Source organism: Amblyomma mixtum, chromosome 2 (assembly GCF_055824585.1).
Source record: "Amblyomma mixtum isolate Tamu chromosome 2, ASM5582458v1, whole genome shotgun sequence".
In the NCBI taxonomy this organism is placed as follows: domain Eukaryota; kingdom Metazoa; phylum Arthropoda; class Arachnida; order Ixodida; family Ixodidae; genus Amblyomma; species Amblyomma mixtum.
Genome location: NC_143013.1, coordinates 84,035,724 through 84,058,984, shown reverse-complemented (window position 1 = coordinate 84,058,984; position 23,261 = coordinate 84,035,724).

Sequence of the window (23,261 nt, the reverse complement as noted above, 5' to 3'; positions counted from 1 at the left end):
ACTTTTCAGCCGTGCATTGAGGCACCTGATCGCACCTTTGAAGCTTTACTTGTTCGAACCCTCATCTTCACATATGAACAGAAAAAAAGAGAAGAGATTCTAGGTTTGGTTTGGTTTATGGGGTTGAACGCCCCAAAGTGACTCAGGCTAAGAAGGACGCCGTAGTGGAGGGCTCCGGCAATTTCGACCACCTGGCATTCTTTAACGTGCACTGATATCGCATAGTACACGGGCCTCTAGAATTTCGCCTTATTGCAAATACGACCATATGGCCGGGATCGAGGAAAGGCTTTTATTAAGAGCACTACACTTTAAAGCCGTGCAATATTTTTCATTAGACCGGAATCAGAGGACAGGAGTAATAAGACGACCATAGATCCGCGAAACTAAAATGCACTTGACGCGGTATAGTTATCAGAACTTGAAGAAACAAGACGATGGTTTAGGCCTAGTATTTTCTTTCCCCAGGCTAAAAAGACAGAGCTTATGACCTTTTCAGGCAGGACACGATTAGTAGCCCAGAGTACTTGAGGCATACCAATTCACATTGTAGGTTTTAGAAAACCAGGCCACTGCGCCAAGATAAAAACATTCTAGAAATTTAATCAAATTTTCTGAAGGAAAACAAGTTCTACGCTCAATGTCGTTTTCAACCTCTGTGCCTGTCATCTTAGTCGCTTGTATCATTGTCTTTTTTTTCGTTTTCGCACACATCAACCAAAGAAGGCGTTTCAAATTCAAAAGAAACAGTCCCTCCCCCCAAAATAAAGGAGAACTGGAATGTTCAATTCGATTGTCCGATCGATTGAACTCAACTTTTCTGCTCCCTGCGGGAAAGCAAGATCCGCGCGGAAGACGATGACTGATGCTGCGCTGTTTTGAGTCGGTCTCACGGGCATCTCGAGGAAAATTCGATTTTTGAGGCTGTCGTCGGTGAAATAGACGCTAGGGACAAGAGTTCTACAAATCCAGGAAGAAGGAATGCAGCTGCAGGGTTATTCTTCGACTCCAAAGTTTTTTACGCAGCCCTTGTGTCTCTACACGCTTTGCAGTTGCTTTCGCCAACGTGGTAAAGCAGACGGGCTGCTTGTATCGCTCCCCGTAGGGTTTGGGTGATGGAAAATCAATATAAATAGTAAGAAGAATCTGCATACGTTTTCTCTTTTTTGCACTTTATTTTTTCTCGACATGAAAAAACAAAGAAGCTACATAATTAAGTGCGAAATAATTTTCTTCCGCTACATTCCCTCTCGTGTTTGTCGCCAATAAAATGTTGACAACCATCTTTGGCACAATGTATTCCAAAAAGAGCAGGAAAGCGCACGAATGAAGAGATTACTTGAGGATTGTCACTCGAACTATACATAAATTGAGATAATGAACAAAAGTTATGCAAGGGCCGCTGAAAATAGTTCATTCTAAGTAATGATGCATTCGTCTTACAATATTACATGGTTTGGTCAGGCGTGTGTGTTCGAAGATCAATGGAATCGCCTTACAATGCGGTGCTTCCTAAGAACCAGAAAGTTTACTCTGCCTGAAGATCCTTTGGGACATTTGTTTAGCACAAGGTGCGTGGAAGCAATAAATAATCAGAAGCAATAGAGAAATGAGAGCACGTAGGGGGAACTCGAAATGCGCGAATAAATCAGACGTGATGGCTGCTGCTAGCTGCCCAGTTAGGGCGCCACGAATAAGCCATCGTGAAGCTTAAAGGACAAAAACTAGGTTCTGTGAAAGACGCAAGAGTGACACTAGCAATCTGTGGTATTGACGACCGCAAGTCGGACCTGAAATATGTTGGCAATAAGTTTTATCGCCTCACGTAAGTTTGTTGCTTGGCGGCTGGAGATGAACGAATAAAAAATACACGGAACAAAACAAGGGACAAGGATTAAGAGTCTGTTTTCATTGTTTGCAAGTTCTGGAGTGTTTCACTGCATGGAATTAAATTTCAACTTGGAAACAAGAGGGGGCGAGAAGGTCGATATAGTGGGAGGCAAAATAAAGGGAAAAGTGAGTAAAGAGTAGAATAAAATGCAGTTTAATTTAGGAACAACTTTTTGTAAACATGACTCACGCCTTTCCAAACGACGTTACCGGTGAATCGTAATTAGTATTTACATTCAAAACTAACGTTTTCGGGGTTTTGATGCTCTGTAGCGGTGCCCTGCGTATAAAATTGAACTGTCTGGAGTTCTTTAATACTCACCGAAATATCTGTGCATTGGCGCTTTTGCAGTTCGTCTCTATAATAATATGGCCCGAGACTCGCAGGGTCTTGACCAGACTTCCAGTGCCATAGCCAACCAGGAAATTATGGCGGGTGACCAAAAACACCTCCCGCCGCGGTTGCTCAGTGGTTACTGCACTGGGCTGCTGACCCGAAAGACGCGGGCTCGATCCCGGCCGCGGCGGCTGAGTTTTGATAACGGCAAAATTCTAGAGGCCCGTGTGCTGTGCGATGTCAATGCACGTTAAAGAACCCCAGGTGGTCGAAATTTCCGGAGCCCTTCACTACGGCGTCCCTCATAGCCTGAGTTGCTTTGGGATGTTAAACCGTAATAAACCAAACCAAAAAATCCTGTCGAGCGCGATTATCTGAATGTAGGAGGTGCTGCACGGCGGCGCACCCCATCAGAATACGCGTATGAAATCTTTGAAGAAGGTGACGTACGTTCTTTTTTGTTGTCTTTCTTTTTAAAACGACAATACAGAGTAGGCAAAACAAAGCGTAGTCGAGAGACGAGGCCAGCTAATGAATATTTCACAGATAGTCGGTATTGTCCACCGATATCAGTTCGCAAATTCTTATAGTCAGTAAATTCTATGCTTGAAAAATTTCAACTGGTAGCTCGAGCTTTCTTCATAACTGTCAGGAACTCAACCTGCCATCCTTTTTTTTCTCAAACGAGCAGTTTCACCTTCCCGTTAGAAAGAATTCTACCAGAATACGTTCACGTTTGACTAATACTGATCGGCTCAAAGCGTCATAAGTTTTAAGATCACCATCATCAACATTATCATCACCATCATCATCATCATCAGCTTGACTACGCTCACTGCAGGGCAAAGGCCCCTCCCATGTCTCTACAATTAACCCTGTCCTTTGTCAGTTGCGGCCACCGTATCCCTACAAACTTCTTAATCTCATCCGCCCACCTAACTTTATGCCGCCCCCTGCTAGGTTTGCCTTCTCTTGGAATCCACTCCGTTACCCTTAAGGACCAGCGGTTATCTTGCCTTCACATTACATGCCCTGCCCAAGCCCATTTCTTCCTCTTTATTTCAACTAGGATGTCATTAACCCGCATTTATTTCCTCACCCACTCCGCCCGTTTCTGATCTCTTAGCGTTACACCTAATAGTTTTCTTTCCATAGCTCGCTGCGTTGTCCTTAACTTAAACTGAACCCTCTTTGTTAGCCTCCACGTTGCTGCCCCATAGGTGAGTACCGGTAAGATACAGCTGTGGTATACTTTTGAGGGATATAGGTAAACTGCCATCATGACCTGAGAGAACCTGCCATATGCTCTCGAAGTCCTTCTTATTCTTCTAGTTATTTCTCTCTCATGATCCGGTTCAGCGGTCACTACCTGCCCTAGGTAGACATATCCTCTTACCACTTCCAGCACCTGGGTATCAATTGCGAACTGCCTTTCCCTTGCTAGGCTGTTGAACATTACTTTGGTTTTCTGCATGTTAATTTTTAGGCCCACCGTTCTGCTCTGCCTGTTTAACTGATTGATCATGCTTTGCAGTTCATATCCTGAGTGGCTTAGGAAGGCAATGTCAACAGTGAATCGTAAATTACTCAGGTATTCTCCATTAACTCTTACCCCAACTCTCCCCATTTCAGGCGCCGAAATACCTCCTGTAAGCAGGCGGTGAATAGCATTGGCGAGATCGTGTCTCCCTGCCTGACAGCTTTCCGTACTGGAATTTTAATGATGACTGTATGGGGGACTATAGTTTTAAGATATGAAGTGGTAAGTACCCAATTCAGAAGCCTAAATTTAGGGTTCTGAAGCGAGACATAGGCTATCAGGAACGCTTTAATGTATGGGGCCTCCGGATTAGTTCACAGAACCTCGATTTAAACAGCGCTATCTAACACCATGCGGGCGTTTTTGCATTTGTCTTTCAACGTAGTGCGATCGCAGCTGCCGTGATTCAAACCCACGATCATGAGATCAGCGACATAACGGCAAAACCACGGAGCCGCTGCGTGTCAAGTTATGAGCAAACAGGAGAACGCGGCGGGAACATATGTCTATGGATATGCCATTGGCTGTCGTGATCTGTCCCTAGCTTTGTGTTGTCAAAGTAATAGCGAACACACTTCTTTCCGTGGATACTCTAATACATTTTCATCTAAACCGCAGTGAATTTCCTTTAACTTGTAATTGATCAAGTTTAGTTGTAGCACGTCGTATTTCCAGTAGTTTCATTCAGTTTTTACTCAGTTTTTATACGTTTCTCCTAGTATTTATGCTGTAGTTGCTTGTTCTTTTGCCGTGCTTTCCTACTTTTTGTAAACTGAAACTGCATTCCCTTTTGCTTGGATCCCGAACCCTCCCCGATACGACAGTAAAGGACTAAATCAATAACTAAACGAACAAAATGCTAGTAGGTTCAAACGGATATGCACGGCGTGCACCAAGCGGGTGTGTATCGTACTTGTTCTCCTCTCCAGGGCAACAATCGATTGTATTAACTCGCACGCGAAGCCAGCCGAAGTTTTCGCGGAAAACTTGGATCGCTTCCTGAACCGCCGTTCAGGAAGCAGCGATAGGCGCCTAACAAGCGTGTGCCAAAAGATCTGTTCGTCACGACGGTAAAGTGAAAGAACCGGAAGTCGCCAAAAGTTTGTGCAGCCAAGCGAGAGACGGCTGTCACGGATGCCGTGCAAGTCTTCTTAGTGAGCCCTCATTTTGGGTGGTTCAAAGGGATATGCCATGAGGCAGAGAGGCTCAATGGGCCCGCAGTCCGCAAAGCAACTTCGTACCCGAAATACATGGGCGCCCAGCGGAGGGAAGCACCGACTCGAAATTATCGCCTGAGCATGTTTGTTGTTCCATTGCTTTGCTTGGAGTACGAAAGCTAGAAAATGCTATGCCGAGACGTTTTTAATTTATATAGAGGAGAAATCAGTTTGGCTCACATAATAACATAATTTCTAGCAGTTGCTGCATATCACATCAGAGAAAAGTAAATTTGAGCCTGGAAAAACGTCGCACTCGTCTAAGTAAGCTCTGGGTGTGTTCGTTAGCAACAATGAAGATCAAAGAACTAGCAACAATAATAAAGACGACGACTGCACTCACAACGACAAGGATGACGATGACAGTGACAGCAACAGGAAAAGAAGAGAAAATGAAATTAAAGAACTGCTCCTAAAGTCATGTGGGGCTTTATTGGCCCCAGAGAAAGAGAAAGAGTCGGACAATTTCCGGAGCCTTCCACTACAGCGTCCCTCATAGCCTGAGTCGCTTCGAGACGTTAAACGCGACAAAACCAAGCCAAACCAATTTCCAAAATCACTGCTTGCCATTTTTGTGGACAAAAAAAAGGAAAGCCAGCAAAGAATTTACACAACAGACTATAACTAGCTCTTGCCTTACTGTGCGAAACTTGCAGTCCACATGAAAAATCTGGGAAGCGAAGTAGATAAATACTCTAGCGAGTATGTTATTGCTTCCTGTCGTCGCTAGCGAAAGCCTGTGCCCGACACTCTCTGCACACTCTGGGAATCTGACAACCCGCGTGGAATGGCTCCTACAGTCTGTCTCTACTACGGGATGAATGGAGGCAGCAGTCGCCCGCTGGGCCATCAGCCCGGAGGCTGTGCGCACACTGCCCGTCATTTGTCCCAGACCTCGGCAGCACTCGCGAACACAAACAAGTGCTGAAAGTCACGGTTCGCATCTTTCGGCGTACATTGTCCAAGGTGATGGGTTCTGGTCGTGCAACAGCGTCAACCTCCAGCACCTGCACTGGCCCAGTTGCCTCTTCACCCATGACGAGATGAGGCTCCCCCAATATAAGACCCTTTCTCGGTGCATCTGACGTTCGCGCCTCTTTCCCCACTTTTTCCCGCTTGGGATCCGTTGGCAACGGTTTGTATCCTAGAGGAGACCTCCATCCTTCACGCCTTCACAGAAAGCAGGTATTTCCGGTGTATCCGAGGTGCTGTTTGCTTCGCTTAACTCCCGTACGCCCGCCATGAAAGAAAGTCTAAAACGAACTTCACATTGAAGGAAAGAAAGAGGGTTCACAGCTAACGAAGTTGACTCGAAACACCCGTTCCTAATAGATTACTGGATGATCTTGGTCTGAAAATAGAGAAACGATCAAAAACGTATATTTCCCGTGAGATAATACGCACATTAGCACATCAGCTTCCAAAGTGCAATCATCTCGGAGCCTAAACATTGGCTCTAGTCTGCCCCTTGTGCAGTGATAGTTATCTGATGTAATCGTAAACTATCCAAGACGCTAGATAGCACAGCGGAACAATCTTGGTGAATAAAGAAGAGTGTCATAATGGAAGAATAAATAAAGCTATAGACAATATTCACAACCTAACTAATCTTATTGATGTTAACGACTGCACATTAAAGATCTCACCCACAGCACCTTTTATCGCTTGGGTTTTCTGAAATGTGTTCTTTAAATTATTATTTCCATTCCGTTACTTTTGTATCTTTCAGGCTTCATTCAGTCGTAATTATAGTTGAAGCTCTCTTTCGTTTTACAACTACTTTTCGTTTCTATTTCAAGAGTGCCAAGGTTTAGCTTGTACTTTCGTACACCACATTTCCGTCTTGCCAGTTTTATGCGCTTGTTTGCTGACTAAAATATTTATTTCGTACTCCTGGTCTCAATAAACCAATTTCCTATGGCATTCCATTACGCTTTCTGACTTCCGATTTTTAAAATCGAAGCAGATGTTCACCAAATTTCTGAAATTTCAAGTCCCCGGCACGGCACAAATAATGCGACAATCTTGCCGTTTTTTTTCTCTTTCTTTTTCTTGTTTAACGCAGTCGCAGTTAGTTACGCCTCGTTAAGCATCTGGCCTAAGCTCGTGCCAGTTCAATCCTCATCTCAATTACTTTTCTGCAATTGCTTTTGCTCCTATACGAGGAAACTGATCCGGTTCTGACACCCGGCATACTAGAAGCCTATGAGTGTGCTTTAACGGTGCAGTATGCAACTGATAACATCAGAGAAGTTTGACAAATTACTCAAACGCTCAATGATTTTTGTCGTGCGAATTTTTTTGTCCAAAAGACAGTTAACACATGATTGAGGGTTTTTGTCGGCAATAACGAGAAAATATAAAAGAAACAATTACAACACATCCACGAACTAAATGCAGGAAGGAGTAAAACTTCTGTATAAAGTTGCTACAAACCAACATTAGGAAACCAATTCCATTATCAAAACCAGCATAGAAGAGAGTGCATCATGCGCTGGCGAGCAAATATTATAGGATTTTGTTTTGGCCACGTAAGACTGATGTAAATCTTTCTGCGACATAACTTTGTATTACACGCTCGGATTGGTTGCTTGCACGCCGAAAAAATATACCTAATCATAAACAGGACACGCAATCAGGAATAAAATGTAAATTGTGAAGTTTAATGTCCGAATCAACATTTAGGATTAATCCAGACCCCCTGGAGGTTCTTTATCGTGCACTGACATCTTATAAAACACGGGTGCCTTTTGAATTTTGCATTTTGCGACTGCCACAGCAGGGATTAAACCCGAGTTCTCCGAATGTAAAAAGAAAGACTGGCATGAGTCGCAATGGGACGGGTGGGCACGCTTGTCCTTTTGTTTCTTCGGGCCTTCTTGAAAACAACATCAGGGATTCGGGAGTCAAGACGTGATCAGAGTTTGACAACCACGCCTAGGTTATTCAAATCAGGCTGCATTTCTCCGGCAGCATACCAAGAAAAGTGTGTCTCTAGTGTGTGAATTCTTTAAGAATAAAAAAAAAAAATTTCACGAGCGAAACCACTTGCTTACGGGGGTCGATTGTAGCAACGAAAGAGCAATCGTAATGTGTTTACTATTTCGAGGTGGCATTTCAAACCAGAAATGCCGCGTCTAAAAGGGGCTGCGTGAGACTGTAGAACTCCGGATGGTTTTCCCTGCGCGTATTTGAGTTCTTCATAATAACATCGTTGAGGAATATAGAATATGCGACTTGGTTAGAAAAGCGTAGGTAGTAATTGTTTTGTTTTGATTTCCTCGAATTATGCTCGCGTTTTCTCGACTGCTAAAGCAGGCACTACGTTTAGGCTACCCGCGGTTGTTTTAGGCTACCCGCAAAGCCGACTTTCACCGTATGGTGCACGTTTTGTGTGCGCAAATGAATGACGAGGAGACAAGCCCATCAAAAGGCACAGAAACAAATTCCCCGCAAAGACCTACAAACATAGCAACAAATAAACTATTGCGCGAAGAAGGCGCTAAAGATGAAATGTGTGCATAGAAGTGACTTGGATATTTGCGCAGCTGCTGTGAAAAAGACAGTGATCCGGGAAGGTGGAGGCTCTTCGTGTTATAACATCAGCGTACATGAACAGCGAGCTGTTGCAAAAACTGACACTCCATATCTCAAAGCACGGAAAGGAGCTCGAATCACTGCATGATTATGTAGTTGAAGTACTTTGTTTTTGTATCTAATGTTGTGAAAACCGTGCCAAAGTTGTACCGAGGCGTTCGGGTTTTGTTACCAGAAGAGTCTCCGACTTAGGACCCCCTCAGAGCCCCTCTTACGGTTCCAGAAAAGTCTCTTCAAAGGGGTGGGGTTTTAACGTCCCAAAGCGACTCAGGCTATCAGGGATGCTGTAGTGAAGGGCTCCGGAAATTTCGACCACGTGGGGTTCTTTAACGTGCACTGACATCGCACAGTACACGGGCCTCTAGAATTTCGCCGTCATCGAAATTCAGCCGCCACGGCCGGGATCGAACCCGCGTCTTTCGGGCGAGCAGCCGAGCGCTGTAACCACTGAGCCACCGCGGCGGGGCTCTCTTCAAAGGCCACTGTTTATTATCGCAAAGCGTGTAAGGCTAAATGTATGGCGTTATTGTGGCAAAGGCTGTTACTACGTAATCCCGTTCTTTCTCTTTCCTAGCAGGCACCTTCGCGTGAAAAATGAATAAGAAAATGCTTATTTATGCCCTATCGGTCGACCAACAGTGTTTATTTAATATGGTAGGTTTAATGCAGGACCAAAGTAATCTGGCAATCTGTTTTGTCTTTGTACTATTATCTGAAATATTTTAACAATATATAGCAGTTTTTCTTGAGTGACCGCGATCTAGAATGATGACGTTTTTTGCTTGCAAATAACAGTGGCTACGAGTGGCATAGGAAAAACTTCCGAAGACATGTGAACGTATTTTCGCAATGCAGAACTTAAGAAAACGCGAGAGACAAAAAAAAAAGGTCCATTTTCTCGTGCAGTAGCTTAGCCGTTGTGACACAATAATCATAGTTTACCCCATCATAGTGTACTTTTGATATACTTTTTTAATTTACTAGGAGTTCCGCTACGTATTTGTTTACTGTTTTGTCTCGGTGTAAACGAGGTTAAGAGACGTGGAGGCGCCCATATTCGTTGGCATCACAAGCAAAAAGATTAAATTGAACAACGCCAGTTGACATTTTTACGGAGAGCATTTTGGACCTCTGTGTCACTGCTTTATATACAAAGAAGATGACCTTCAAAACGTAAAAGCAACTTTATCTGCTCTCTTCTTACTTAAAACCACTGTTTTATTTCTTATCCACGACAGCTGAGAGATTGGGAGTCACCATGAAATTTTCATAAGCGTCCAGGCACACTCGATGAAGAGCAGGTTGTAAGTGCAAACATTCTATAGTATTAGGGACAGGAAGTACACAAATTCCGCGAGCTTGCCCGTGGTTCTCCTGAGGTTGCGATTACTGACAGCGTGCTCAATAGAGTATCCCCGCGCTTTCATCAGCGCACAAAAAACAACAACAAATGCCACAAGGCAGAGGACGAATTCGAATTGCTTTGTGCATGCAAGAGCAGCAAAATAAATGCTGAAGAAGCATCCAGTGACGCACAACTCAAAAAGAGAGAAGTTGTCTGCAGAGCGAGAGCTTTGCGCAACGGATCACCAATACGCGCTTCTGAGAGCGATGGGAAAAAAGCGAGCTGTAGCAACAGCTCGAAATTGGATTTGGGAGGAACGCGGCGAATTCCCTCAGTGGATAGGTTACCGCGTGATAGATATCGAGTGGCGGCTATTTCCTTCGGCACTCTGCAAGAAGAGGGACGGAAGTGAATGCCTCTTTCAGCACTGCTCGCGAGTTGTCTTACGTGATCCCGCCTGGCATCGAAGTTTCCTCGGGGAAACTGTCTAGGGAATCATGAAGTGTAGCTTAGCAGGAGTCAGAACTTTTTCTTAGTTTACTTCTGTCGTCATGCTCGGCAAAGTTTAACTCTGAGTGAATACTGAAAAAGAGTTAAGTCTTCGAAAACTGTAAGTGATACCCGCTGCGTGTAGTATTTGGATTACAGAACTATGACACCCATCTTCGTCGAGAACGCATTTTTGTCATGATTTCGCAGATTTTATTCTCGCCCCTTTCTAGGCGCTCCTTTACTGCTTGAAAAACACTTCTAAGTGGATTGCGGCAACTAATATGTCTCCATGCAACACATCTTCCTTATACCTCAAGCCCCTACGTCATCTTTCCTGCTTGTATGAAATCATCTTGGGAGTGATCGCAGTGTGGCAACATTGCAAATATTTTGGCTGCTGGCGCAAGAAAAGTGCTTGCTCCGAAGTATTATTTGCTGTAAAGGGGAATTCCGTTTTACACGTCGTGTACCCCTTCGATGTAGATGAAATTTCTTTTGCGCTTGTGGACATGCGAGGGACAAGAACAAAGACAAAAGTGCGTACGGGTATGTGAGATGAGGATATAAGCAATGCCCGTGGTTGGCAGGGACGCACATAGAAGGGAAAATAAAATAATGTTCTCAGGCATGCAACAACTAAACTTCCATAGTTGGCTTCTCCAAGCGGTCTGAGTGCTCTTAAAGCGCTCTAAATAGGAATAGGAGAGTAGAGTAGTCCCCTGTGCTTCACAAGCTGGAACAATTTTTAAGGATTATCTCTCTTGAGAATCCAGGAGCATAGAAAAAATCTGATTCATATACGTACTATGTTTCCACTATACATACATTCTATGAAGCAGGCCAAAGAAGACCACCACCCCATCACGCCTTTTTCTTATTGCTCTTTGGATTGGCATGGGTGTGTTCTCCTCCCGTGATAGCAACTTTTCTTTCAAAAGCTCGAGTAGCTTGCAAATTGCGAGATTAATGGAGCTTTTGATCGCTTGACTCGCTTACGCAATCTAAGAAATGTGGCACTTTGGCGGAAAAGAGGACTGCTCCTTGATCAAAATGGGAGTTTCCACGAAAGACACCAGATTGCGCTGTGTCGAAATATATTCAAAATGGTGCACTTTTGGCCGTCTATGAAATATTAGCTTCAGCGTATTCATGTACTTATCTTTAGAAATACAAATATTTGATATGTGAAGAGTGTCGTACGTAACAGAGACCAAATGTCGTAGGTGAGAACTGTGGCGTCATTGGTTTTAAAACGAGAAATCTAGTATCTGCGAGGGACGGTAAGTACAGCGCCATCTTCTTACAATGATGACATCTTATTTCTTTCTCTCGCGCTTAATCCAAAGCTTCTACACTTTTCCGCTCAGACCAACAAGTGAAAATACTTCCCATAACCGCACCCTAATAACCAAAGTGCAACATGAACACCCTGAATAGAACCCCGGACTCAGCTTTTCTATGAGCTAACTTCACAGTATATAGATATTTTTTCTTATGCTTCTCCTTTTTTGTTCTGTATGCAGTGCACTCAGAATGTAAACAACCACTTCCCTCTCTTGCGATCTCGCTCTTGGCACTGCACTTTTAGGCCTTGTTTGCTTCAATTTATTACGCGTCACTGATATTTTTTAATTACATTTATGCAAAGCTCTTGGCATACTGTATTGCAAATCAGAATAGTCTGACTTGGTGATCCATTATAGTTAAAGCGCACGTTGCACTTTAAAGCACCGTAATATAAAGCTCAGTGTGGAAATCGAGGTTGAAGAGGGAGACGATCAAAAAGGTTCATTATTCTACTATTGATCACAACTCAAAAGTGCGAAGGGCTTATTCTGTATCGCCAGTGATCTAGACAGCAAAGTTACGATCACTTCATAACTCCTTTCGTCACTTTGGCGCGGTTATATAACGTTCAAAATCGGTGAGAGTCGCGATATTTCCGCAACCGTAGTTCATCTGTCGGTATCAGCATTAATTGTCAGTCGTTTCAGAGCTCTCACCAGTGGAGCAGCTTCAACTATGCGTTTTCATCGATAGTCAGCTCAGACCAACCGAGGAGATGAGCTGTGCGATGGCCGTAAAGTTCTCTACCCATCAAACATTCACGAGAAGTTTTCCTAGTTGGAACGTTTGTTTTGTGAGGAACGCTATACGTTGCGTGCTAAGCAACCTACGAGCTCATAGTCTCAGTGGACGGCACTGAGAGCGGTCCGTTTCATAACCCTGAAAAAAACCACGTCACTTCAAAATGGCGCAGCCTAAGCAAACAGTGGTGACAAGCGAACATTCCAGTTCTTGTATGCATACTGAATGAAGATATGCCGATGAGACTGACCATGCTTATAGATTGAATGCATCGAAGGCAAAAAACGCGATCCCTTTCAACTTCTTGCACTGAAGGAAAACAAAATATCGGACGTGGAAGCTGGCACATGAAATGCACGTTACAAATGTTATTTTCGAAACAGTGATTGCCAAATCATTCACGAAGAGGTAAAATAATTGCGTAAGTTACTTTTCTGTGCCTCTCTAAAACCTTTCTTAAAATTCTAGAGTCCAGAGGGTTTGCTGCTAGGCCTTGTAGTCGGGCTCATGTGGCATACGTGGGAGACCTAACCTTCGGAGATTTTTTGTCAGATTTCCCCTGACCTTAAGAGATTTGGAATGCTGGGGATGCACACGGTTTACACGAGGCGGCCTACAAAGAAACTTCCCAGGGCTCTAATTTTTGACCAATTACGTTCAAATGTATGTATAAGCTAGTGTATCTCTGCATGTATTGCAAGAATGATGTCAGCTAGTTCACCATGTTGTTTTCGTAAGTTTTTTTTTCCTTTAGCCACGTTGGAGTGTTGCCGCCAGGCTCTGCCATAACAGCAGTACTTGCGATGGGGAAGTAAGTTCCGAGTAAACAGGCGAAAAACAGGGCTTGCAACACAAAGGCGTCGTCTATTTCCAGGATAATTGTGCCCAGCGAAAGACGCACCTTTGCTTACCCAGGCAACGCCATCGAAATCACCAGGCTGGAAGAGGTCCAAATTGCTATGAGAGTACCGTGGATACTCTGGCTATCAACAGGAGTAGGGAGCAAGCTCTTGTGTCCCTGTATACTGCTTTTTTTCCCTCCTAAGCGCCTGAGGAGGAAGGAGTGAGAAACGCAAGGAGGGAATAGCAGTCGTGAACCCTCCTTGACGGCTTCCAAGATTACCTCGCACCTGCCAGGTGTGCCGTCTCGAAAATGGAAGGCGATTGGCGGGAAGTGGGGCCCCCTGAAAGGAATGGAAATGACTGGAAGTGCATTTCCGTCTCGATTAGGCCACAGTGTGCCCCCTTATTTTTTTCAGCGTGGTCACACACCTGACATACTAGAGGTTGCGAATAAACTTAAGTGATTTCGTAACACCTCGTGGTTCGCCGGTATTGAGGAACATCAATGAGTACCGAGTTCCACACTCAAGCAGTGATTTCTAGCAATATTGTGTTGTCTAAACTGGCTGTGGCCTTGTAAAGCTGAAACCAAACAACCCTAGAGAACGGACTGAGTACCGTATCGGTAACGTCCTTAGTTCGCTCAATACGTTTCCCCGTTAGAGTCAGAAAGCAGCAGGAGCTTGTGACGCAGACACACAAGAACAAGCTACAGGGTGAATGTTTGCGGATTTAATGGCCGCATTTTAGCTTTTCCCTTTTTTATTTCTTCTATTTAACCTTTTACGCACCACTCTCCTGCCGTCTTTGTCTCCCAAATCCCCTTCCCTATGCAGAGCAGCATGCCAGTGATTTTTAAATGGCTCATTAAAGGGCTTCTTTCTCTCTCTCCTGCTTCAAAAGGTAACGCGGCAACCCAAGTCGTATTGCTGGCTCGAACTGAGGCGAAACGCAAAAGGCGCCCGTGTGCTGTGTGATGGAAGCGCACGTTAAAGAACCCCAGGTGGTCGAAATTATTCCATAGCCCTCCACTACGGCGTCTCTTTATTCCTTTATTCTTTCACACAATCCTTTACTCCTTCCCTTACGGCGCGGTCCAGCTGTCCACCCAGATATGCGAGAAGTTACTGTGTCATTTTCTTTCCTGAAAACCAATTTTCAGTTTTTACTACGCGAAGCAAAACTGCAGTGCAATCGCTTCTTTGTCATTTTACGCCACCGCGTACGCAGCTCGTTCGGTCGAAAAGCCGTCGGCGTATTAGTAGTCGGCACCTCGTGTCAGAAATAACCAGAGCTGCGCAAAAACAAATCGTATTATGGTTATTTGTGGTTCTTGTGATTGATGATTGATTAGTGTGTGATAGGTGATGACGAGTTAAGGAAATCATTGTAATTATTTGATTAGTTAAAGAAATGAAAAATAAAAAAATGAAAAAAGGGGTTGATAGGTTTCAAAATACACAGAATAAAAAGAATGAAATACACAGAATGAAATACACAGAATGAAATACACAGAATGTATGTGACTTTTTACACGCAACCGGGCTTAATGGGTTTCTGTAACGTATTCTACCGTTCGTGACTAACACCACGTTTTATGCCGCGCGGCACACTCAGCGTCACAAATAAATAAATAAAAGCCAATGTTTGATGACGGTAATTAAAAAAAATTAAAGTGTGTAATTGATCAAGTAATAAACTGAAACACGTTCACTGACATCGCACAGTGCACAGGCCTCTAGAATTTCGCCTCCATTGAATTTCGATGGAGGCGAAAGCCTGGAGGCCCGTGCGATGTCAGTGCACTTTAAAGAACCCCAGGTGGTCGAAATTTCCGGAGCCCTTCACTACAGCGTCCCTCATAGCCTGAGTCGCTTTGGGACGTTTAACCCCCCCCCCCCCCCCCCCCCCCCCCCCCCCCCCCCCCCCCCCCCCCCCCCCCTAAACTCAAATCGGAAAAAATATAACAAAATGCGTTCGTTTACACCACCAGCACCTGGAACATTCTGTCGGGTTCTGCTCTTAAAGGAGAAGCTTAAGCTTCCTCCAATTTTTTATTTTTACTACTTCTCACTCTTGCCTGCTTAATCCGCAGTGTGAGCGAATGAACAAGCGGCTGTTAGAATGAAGGTTTAAGCGCACCTTACGTGATCTGATACTTACCTATGAGAACACAACTGCCATTGAACTGCTCGAACCGAAACCAAAACTAGATAGGAGAACAAATTTAGTTATAATTTATTTATTTATTATATTATATTTATTAATTTATAATTTATTTACTGAGCACAGGGGAACTTCACGTGCTTTATCCGCGGCTAACGGGTCATGCATCATTTTAAACAGCAATACAGTACCAAAACTTTCGTGTCTCTACCGCTTGTACTAGCATCTTGCATAAAACATAAGGTGCGTGTAAATACGACTCATAATGTCTTTATGCAGGTTATTTTTTTATTTTTCTCATAATTAGGATGTCTGCAAAGAGGGCAAACGTGTGAACAGCGACAGCAACAGCGGAGACGATATGACAGCGTGTGGGACTTGCAGCGATGCTACCAACTCGACGTTCGTCGACAAAGCAATAAAAAAATGATTGCTTTGTCGGATAACGTCGAGTTGGCAACATCAGGGTCATGTCGCACACGCTGTCATATCGTCTCCACTATTGCTCTAAAACTAAAAATATCTACTCGGCTCTTTAATTCGGCTTTGGTAAAAAAAAAAAAAATTAAGCTGGGAGAGTTGGGTCTTGATTAATCAACACAATTGGTCGCAAGGTGGAAACTTCAGAGAAGAAAAAGGTAACAGTACAAAAGATTCGGCTACTTGAAAGGTTTTTTGTTCTGCTTTTGATGTGCTTCAAAGCAGCTTCAAAACAACCTCTGGTTCCGGCAGTTTCCAGATATTGTAGTATTTTCTCTTTTTTGTACGTTCCCTCCGCAACCTGTCGTCTATTCTGTTTTTTTTTTTTTTTCGTTTTCTTGTTCGCTTCACTTCGCCTAACGTTGTCAGCAGAATAGCGGCTGCTAGGGACTGATTACGAGCCAACACAACAAAACTCTTCTGTCAGCTGTGCTTCTTGGCTGACACGTGCGCAGATTTCGAGCGGTAAGTTTTTTATTATGTGTGCATGCCGCAAACCTGCTTGAAACTTTTTGTATTGGAGGACAAAAATGCGCTGTCAGCAAGCACCGCCTTTCTTTACATGGTGGCAAGACCATTTATTCGTTTTTAGCCTCCCTTTTTTGTCACGTGTAACGAAAGTGCCGAAACTTATGTGGAGTCTAGAGCTGCGAATGCAAGCAGACAGGCTTGCTTTTTGTTCATTTGACTTTTTGAGAAAAAAAAAACACGTGTATATAAAACGAAGTATCATATTGCTTCGTTCTCTCACAAGAATTCGCAGTCAGCAACAGGAGTTGCAGCCGCTTGAACGAAAGCTCTGGGTAAGCTAAGGCCAAACTCTATACCCGCAAGCCTATTATTTTCACATCTGATTGTCTGCCATTACAGGCCATGTTTACCTTTTCTTCCAGTTCACTTCATTATTTTAAGCGGCATCTTATACGTTATGCGGCTATCCGTTCTCGGCATGTCTACTATACCGAGGTCCATTTTCTTTACTTCGATTAATCTTGAACATCATAAATTCCTATTTGTTCCCTAACCCACTTTAGTCTCTGCCGGTTTCATAACGTTATCCCTATTATTTTGCCTTCAGTACTTTGCTTTTTGTCTTCACATGAATTTTAAGCCTTTGCTTATGCTCGAAGTTTGGATCCTACCGTTGATTACCGTTAAGTTGAAAATCACATATATATTCTCCTCTCGAATGATGCTGGTCAACTCGTTTTCATTAGCAAAGAATATGCTCTAAATTACATTCCAACCGATTCCCTCGCTGTAATTTGCCTCATCATTAGCATTTTGCCCTGAAAAAACAAAAACAAAGATCGCTCTACCTACCAGCCATTCAGCTGCTTCGTGTCGCAAGAAAGAAAAATTCGGCGCTAATAAACTTAGAGTGAGCTCATTATATTTCCTAAAATATATTGGAGGACAGCGCATGCTGCATTTTCAACTCTTAAGATCCACCAGTTTGACCCTGGTGCTTGATTGATTTTCTGCGCCTGAGAGCGCCTTGTTTACGCTGCCACTCGCAGCGCCAGTAAAGTGTGCTATGCAGCATACGCTGTTCTTTCTTTCTGCGTGAAACGCATCTTCATTTCAGTTCCCCTCTCCACATACCTCGTGGATGTTAATCACTTTAGAGCTCTTAATACTTGGCTGGCAGGAATCCTTGCCACCTGGGCTTGCTTGGATGATAATGTTGAAATTTGAGTTACCTGAGGCCGGTAAATGCATTCACGTTTGCATTGAAAGAGCCTGTAGACTTGCATTAAAATTTTACTTCATGCACTGTTGGCACGAAATAAATGTGAAAAAATAATAAAGAATAATTAGGAGGATTGAAAGAAGTTGTCAAGAACAAAGACATTAGCTAATGATGAATACGAAATGCAATCCTTGCGGATTCTTTGAGTGATTTAAAAACGCATAGCCCATAGAAAATAGACATTCATCGCTTCTTTTTTCCTGGAAAACACCTCAGAAGTAGGTTTTATCATCCAAAAGCATATGCGAACAGTCCCTTTGAAATTAAGTCTCTTGTTGGAGAACGTTTCTTGTTCACAGTAGTGATATGTTTGCTTGCTGTTGCTTGTTAGGAATGTACTTAAAATAAGAGCTATTACATGCGGCTTTTTTTATTACCCCTGAAAAGAGAGAGAGAGAAATGGTACTCACAGCTTCAAGGAAACGCTAGTATATCAGCAAATTCATAATCGTGGTATGCAATACATGTCTCCGGTCAGACCCTTCAGTTCCTGATTGCAAAGCCACACGCATCAGTTTACATTGGCAGATTAATTCTTGTCCACACATTTTTCTGGACGCCTCCATTCAAGCGAAAAAGTAGCAATTAGGGCTTCGAGAAACGTCACACTGGTGTGTCCCTCTGGGAGCCCCTGGAACAAGCTATTTCATGTCGTCTTATTTCAATGCAGTAAAAAAATATCTGGCATGGGAATTTGGCTTATTGTAATCCGTTAATCACTACGACGGAGTTTCGTGAGCGAATATATTACTTGCTTCCATATGGTTGCCTATTTCGGTTCCAAATCTTGCGCAACAAACACACTCACGCTCCTTGCGCTGCACCTTACCACCGCTGCCGTCGTCTCACTATTGGAATTATGAAAGAAACGACTCCTTATTACACGCTCAGGTATTAAACGGCAGCTAGCATCAGAAAACTCTCCTCAACTCTTCTTTTAATCGACGGTGGTGATGAAACTTGGGCATTGCTTAGATTGTTTTTTTTGTACATGCATATATTTCGAACACTCGCACACTTACGGCAAATGGCTGTTGTGAGATTCTTGCTGAGTCTCATCAATAACGTTTCGAGTTAATCTGTGGTGTATGGACAACATAGGCGAAGAGCGTTTTTCGGGGCCGTCTCGCTCGTCGTGAATGATGAGTTTAACCACTCCCCCCCCCCCCCCCCCCCCCCCCCCCCCCCCCGCTGTTCCACTAGTGCCGGATTGTGGATAAGCGAGCCTGGAGTTACTCCGGAAGTGGCCTCGCATCCTTTTCCGCCTGGCCTCTTCCGCATTTCCTTCCGGTCCCATTGCTTACCCTTCTTGCTTCGGCTATGTCCCGAGGACTTCGTCATAGACCCTTTTAGCTATTCCACAGGAAACAATACAGAGGAAAAGAGAACATTAGGGCCACAGCTGTTAGCGACCGTGTACGATACAGGACCATCCGATAAGCGAGGACAGTGACCGGTCAGAGCACATCGACACCAGCTGCGGGCCCATGAGTTGCAGAGAAAAATGAGGCTCGGCTGAGTTATAAATAAAAGGAGGAACAGTTGCTCATTTCGGACGTTTGTGCCCAGTCACTTCTTGAGAGATGGTGCGCTTGAGATGCTGGCATTGCTTCTTTTCTTATATACTTTTCGCTAATGCAAATGCATTTATTTTTTCGTGAGTTGAGCGTCACTTTTTTTATTGGTAGTATTAAAGATTACTCATCGGCGTGCTTTTGAGGAACGTGCGTTTAACCTTTTTTATCATTTACTCACGTCCAAAGTTGGGCCTGCTGGCTTATATTTGAAGAAGTATCTCGCATTAGAAGGGGATGGATGTTGTCGGACGTTGACAAACACAGCGCTGTGTGCGTCAATCTCTGTCTCCGTCCCTTGCCTTCTGACGCACTGCAGCTCTGCGCCTATTTGTCGTTATTTGTTAACTGCATCGTCACAGACCTTATGAAGAGAGTACTCCACAAGGGAGGGGGTTAAAATTAATTATTATATATATCATTTATCTTTCAGCGATAACATATTTAGTAATTTTGTTCCTTTATCAACACCACAAAACAACTAAATACAAAAAAATCCCCTGTGTTCCTTTCTTTCTGTGGCTGTTGGCTTCTCTCATATGTATAACGAGCACTTCATTCTCCTTCAATTGTCTGTACCCGATAATCATATATACAGTAAAAAAGAGAATAGTACAAAGTTAGCAACAGGTTAAACAGTAATTGAAGCATTGTTGTCACTCAAAGGAGTATGCCTCAGACAGCAATAAAAGTTACAAAATTTTAACATTAAACTAGAGGTTGATTACAGCACATAAGATAATGGCAGAAGAAATAGTATGAGCACGCCTCAAATCATCCAACCTATGGCGGTAGTTGGGTCGAGGTAATGTGGACATTTAAAGAAAAATGAGCGAAATTAGTGAGAAGGACAAGCTCTCAGTATGCAGTAAAGAAAACCGGTCAAGCGATGTGGAAAAAAATGACACAGGCAATAGATATTGGTGACATACAAAGTAGAATTATAAATAACATGGTAGTTGCGTACTCCCTAGGAAAGGCTGGACAGCTGTTCGCTTCTAGACTATGTAGCGCTCTGCAATGATTCTGATACCCTTAAAAGTGACCTAATGGACGAATGGCTACCCAGTATGTACAGTCTTTGTCAAAAGTTTAGAGCCCAGGAAGTTTTTCCTTCTAAGCCTCGCAGTGGGACACCTGTAACATTCGTTGTAGTTCTGCCCATTGGAGGAGGCAGGGCCAGAAATCTTCTTGCCTTCAGCAAATTTGGACCGCTGAAGATGCATTACGAAACAGACAGTATGCTTCAGAAGCACATCCCCTGGGCTCCAAACTTTTGACAAAGGCTGTACATTCGGCCCCGCCGCGGTGGCTAAGTCAACGTTTTTAGATCCCTTTCAGTTTGCAAGCTCCCCCGCGCCGCGCCCGAGAAAGCGGCCCCCGTCCGCTTCCACTCACCACGCGGCGCTGCTGTCGCTGTCGGCCCGGAGGCGCCGGAGCGCTCGCGCTTGGCAGTTGCTGTGACAGCCTGTTCTCATCCGCGATAACATTGGGAGCGAACACGTCGAACTCAAATTTGCTGTACTTTTGGAGCTGTCACGTTGAAACTTCAGCCTCATGGTTAAAGAAATGTTTCACCTGGCTAGTAAGGGTGAGATAAAGAGCAGGCTGATGCCAGTTCGCAAAAAAACAATCGTTTGCATTGCGCTTTATCGCATCACGTTTGCGACGTTTAGCGCTGATGATATGCGTATGTTGGAGTAGAGCTATCAATATTTCTTCGGGAGAATGCACGAAACATTAATGAAAGGATAAAACTAGCGATGTTCCGCTTCTAGATCAGTCACGAAATTCCGCGCTATATTATCAACGAAGCACCGCACATGCGAGCAGCATTTTGCACGTTCTTTAGAATTCCAATTTCAGAGAACACAAGTATAAATGCAGACACACTTAGCTGGATGCAGGGAAGGAATAACTATAGAAGAGCTTTTTATTTGCAATGATAGCACAGACAGGAGCAGCGTACTGCACTTTCATTTTTAGAATGTTAATTTCATTGAACACAGACAAGCATTAAATGCAGACACACCAAGTCAGAAACACGGAGGGAATGGCTACTTGAAGGCGAGCTTTTTTATTTGCAATGACAATATTTCTCTGTTCTCTAGCCGGCGGTTCACGTCTCTCGCCTAGAAGTGGATGCGTGTCACTATGCCAAAATGCAGCACTTGGCATGTAAAAGTGGCCATATGCTCTGCACATCCAAGCCGAAAAAGGTTTTGCAATTCAAGCTCGTCTAGCAGCTCCCAAAAAACGTCCTTTCCAAAAACGGGACCTTCCTTCAAAGAAATCGGGATTGCTTTGTTTACAATGTTGGTAAACTCTAGCATCTTTTTGGTGGGATGCTTTAAGCACCCTTGCTTGAAGCTTTTTTATACTGTAAGATAAGCGTCACTGCCAACAACTGGCACAGGACAGCTGATATCTTCCATGCTGATATCTGCTGGCTGCTCGAAATCAGGCGGCGGTGACCATGGCGTAGACGCGAAGGGCCACGCTGGTCGGGCAAATAGCGTGGCGAGCGCCACCGCACGGAAGGAAACGGAAAGGCGACAATCCGCGCACCGCAGCTTTCAAACTGAAAGGGATCTAAAAACGTTGGGCTAAGTGGTGTCGGCGCTCGGCTGCTGGCCCGAAAGACGCGGGTTCGATCCTGCCCGCGGCGGCTGAATTTCGATGGAGGCGAAATTCCAGAGGCCCATGTACTGTGCGATGTCAGTGCACGTAAAAGAACCCCAGGTGGTGGAAATTTCCGGAGCCCTTCACTACGGCGCCCCTCATAGCCTTAGTTGCTTTGGGGCGTTAAACCCCCGTAAACCAACCAACCAACCATATTTACGCAGCTACCCGAGGAAAAGGCGCTGTTTGGAGCAAATAAAGTAAAAAACACGGTGGAAAGTTTGTTTTTGTAGGCATAAGAGAAGTTAACTACTGTATTTCAGCATTTAGAAGAATAGAAAGCTATTTCAGCTGTTGTGTTTTTTTTTGTACGTGTTGTAGTTCGTCTCTACCTTCGTCTTTCGTGCCTTCTTTTTTGCTCTGTGATCAGAATGAAAACGTACAAACTCGCCCAACTTTCTGTTTTGCTCATTGTAGCTACAGCCCTCATCATCCTCGTACATGGTGCCGAATTCCTGTAGAAGGATGCTAAAGGATATTTCGAGAAAGTTCACGCGTAGCAACTTCGCTCGTGTGACCGATTTAAGACTGCGAGAGCATAAAATAATAAAAAAATACATGAGGAAAGAAGACAAAACAAACTTCGAGTGAAAGGTAGGAGCCGCGACGAGATTCCAATGCGATACTTCGAAGGGACATTTCCTCTGGCTTCTCAGGCGAACAGCAAAAATCAGTGGCCGGCAAATGATTCGCGAAAACGCTCTCGACAAGCCAGGGATTTCACAAATGGCCGCGTTGTGAACCACTTCGCCTTAACGGCCCGCCTATACGCGATGTACAGAGCGCATCTTGTTCCAACTTGTTCGTTTTCTTTAAATCACATCCTTTTTTTCCCTCTCTTGATTACCTTTGCCTATTCTCTCTGCTTTTCTATTGATTCAGTTTTTATACTCATCGTTTTATTTACGCCTGAACATATCGTTTCTCCTCCCTGATGTCACTAGAAGTATGCATACTGTAATGCACGAGATCGCTCTAAGAGGATTTGTGCTTGCGGCCTATTTAACACTACTTTAGAGCTTACTGGCTTTACATCACTTGTCTTTTTTTTTGCCGTACGCGCATTCCTGAGTGGCACCGGGAGCAATGATATTTGGATATTATCTAGCAGTATTGGAAAATGTATAGGTTTGGAAGCAATTTGCCTGGATTTTCGGAACTATATGCCTTGGGTACAGCTTGTAGAGCTTTTTCGGTATTTTCAAGTTTACAAACGAATTTTTCTTTTGAGGCTCACTTGCTTGGTTTTTCCCAGCC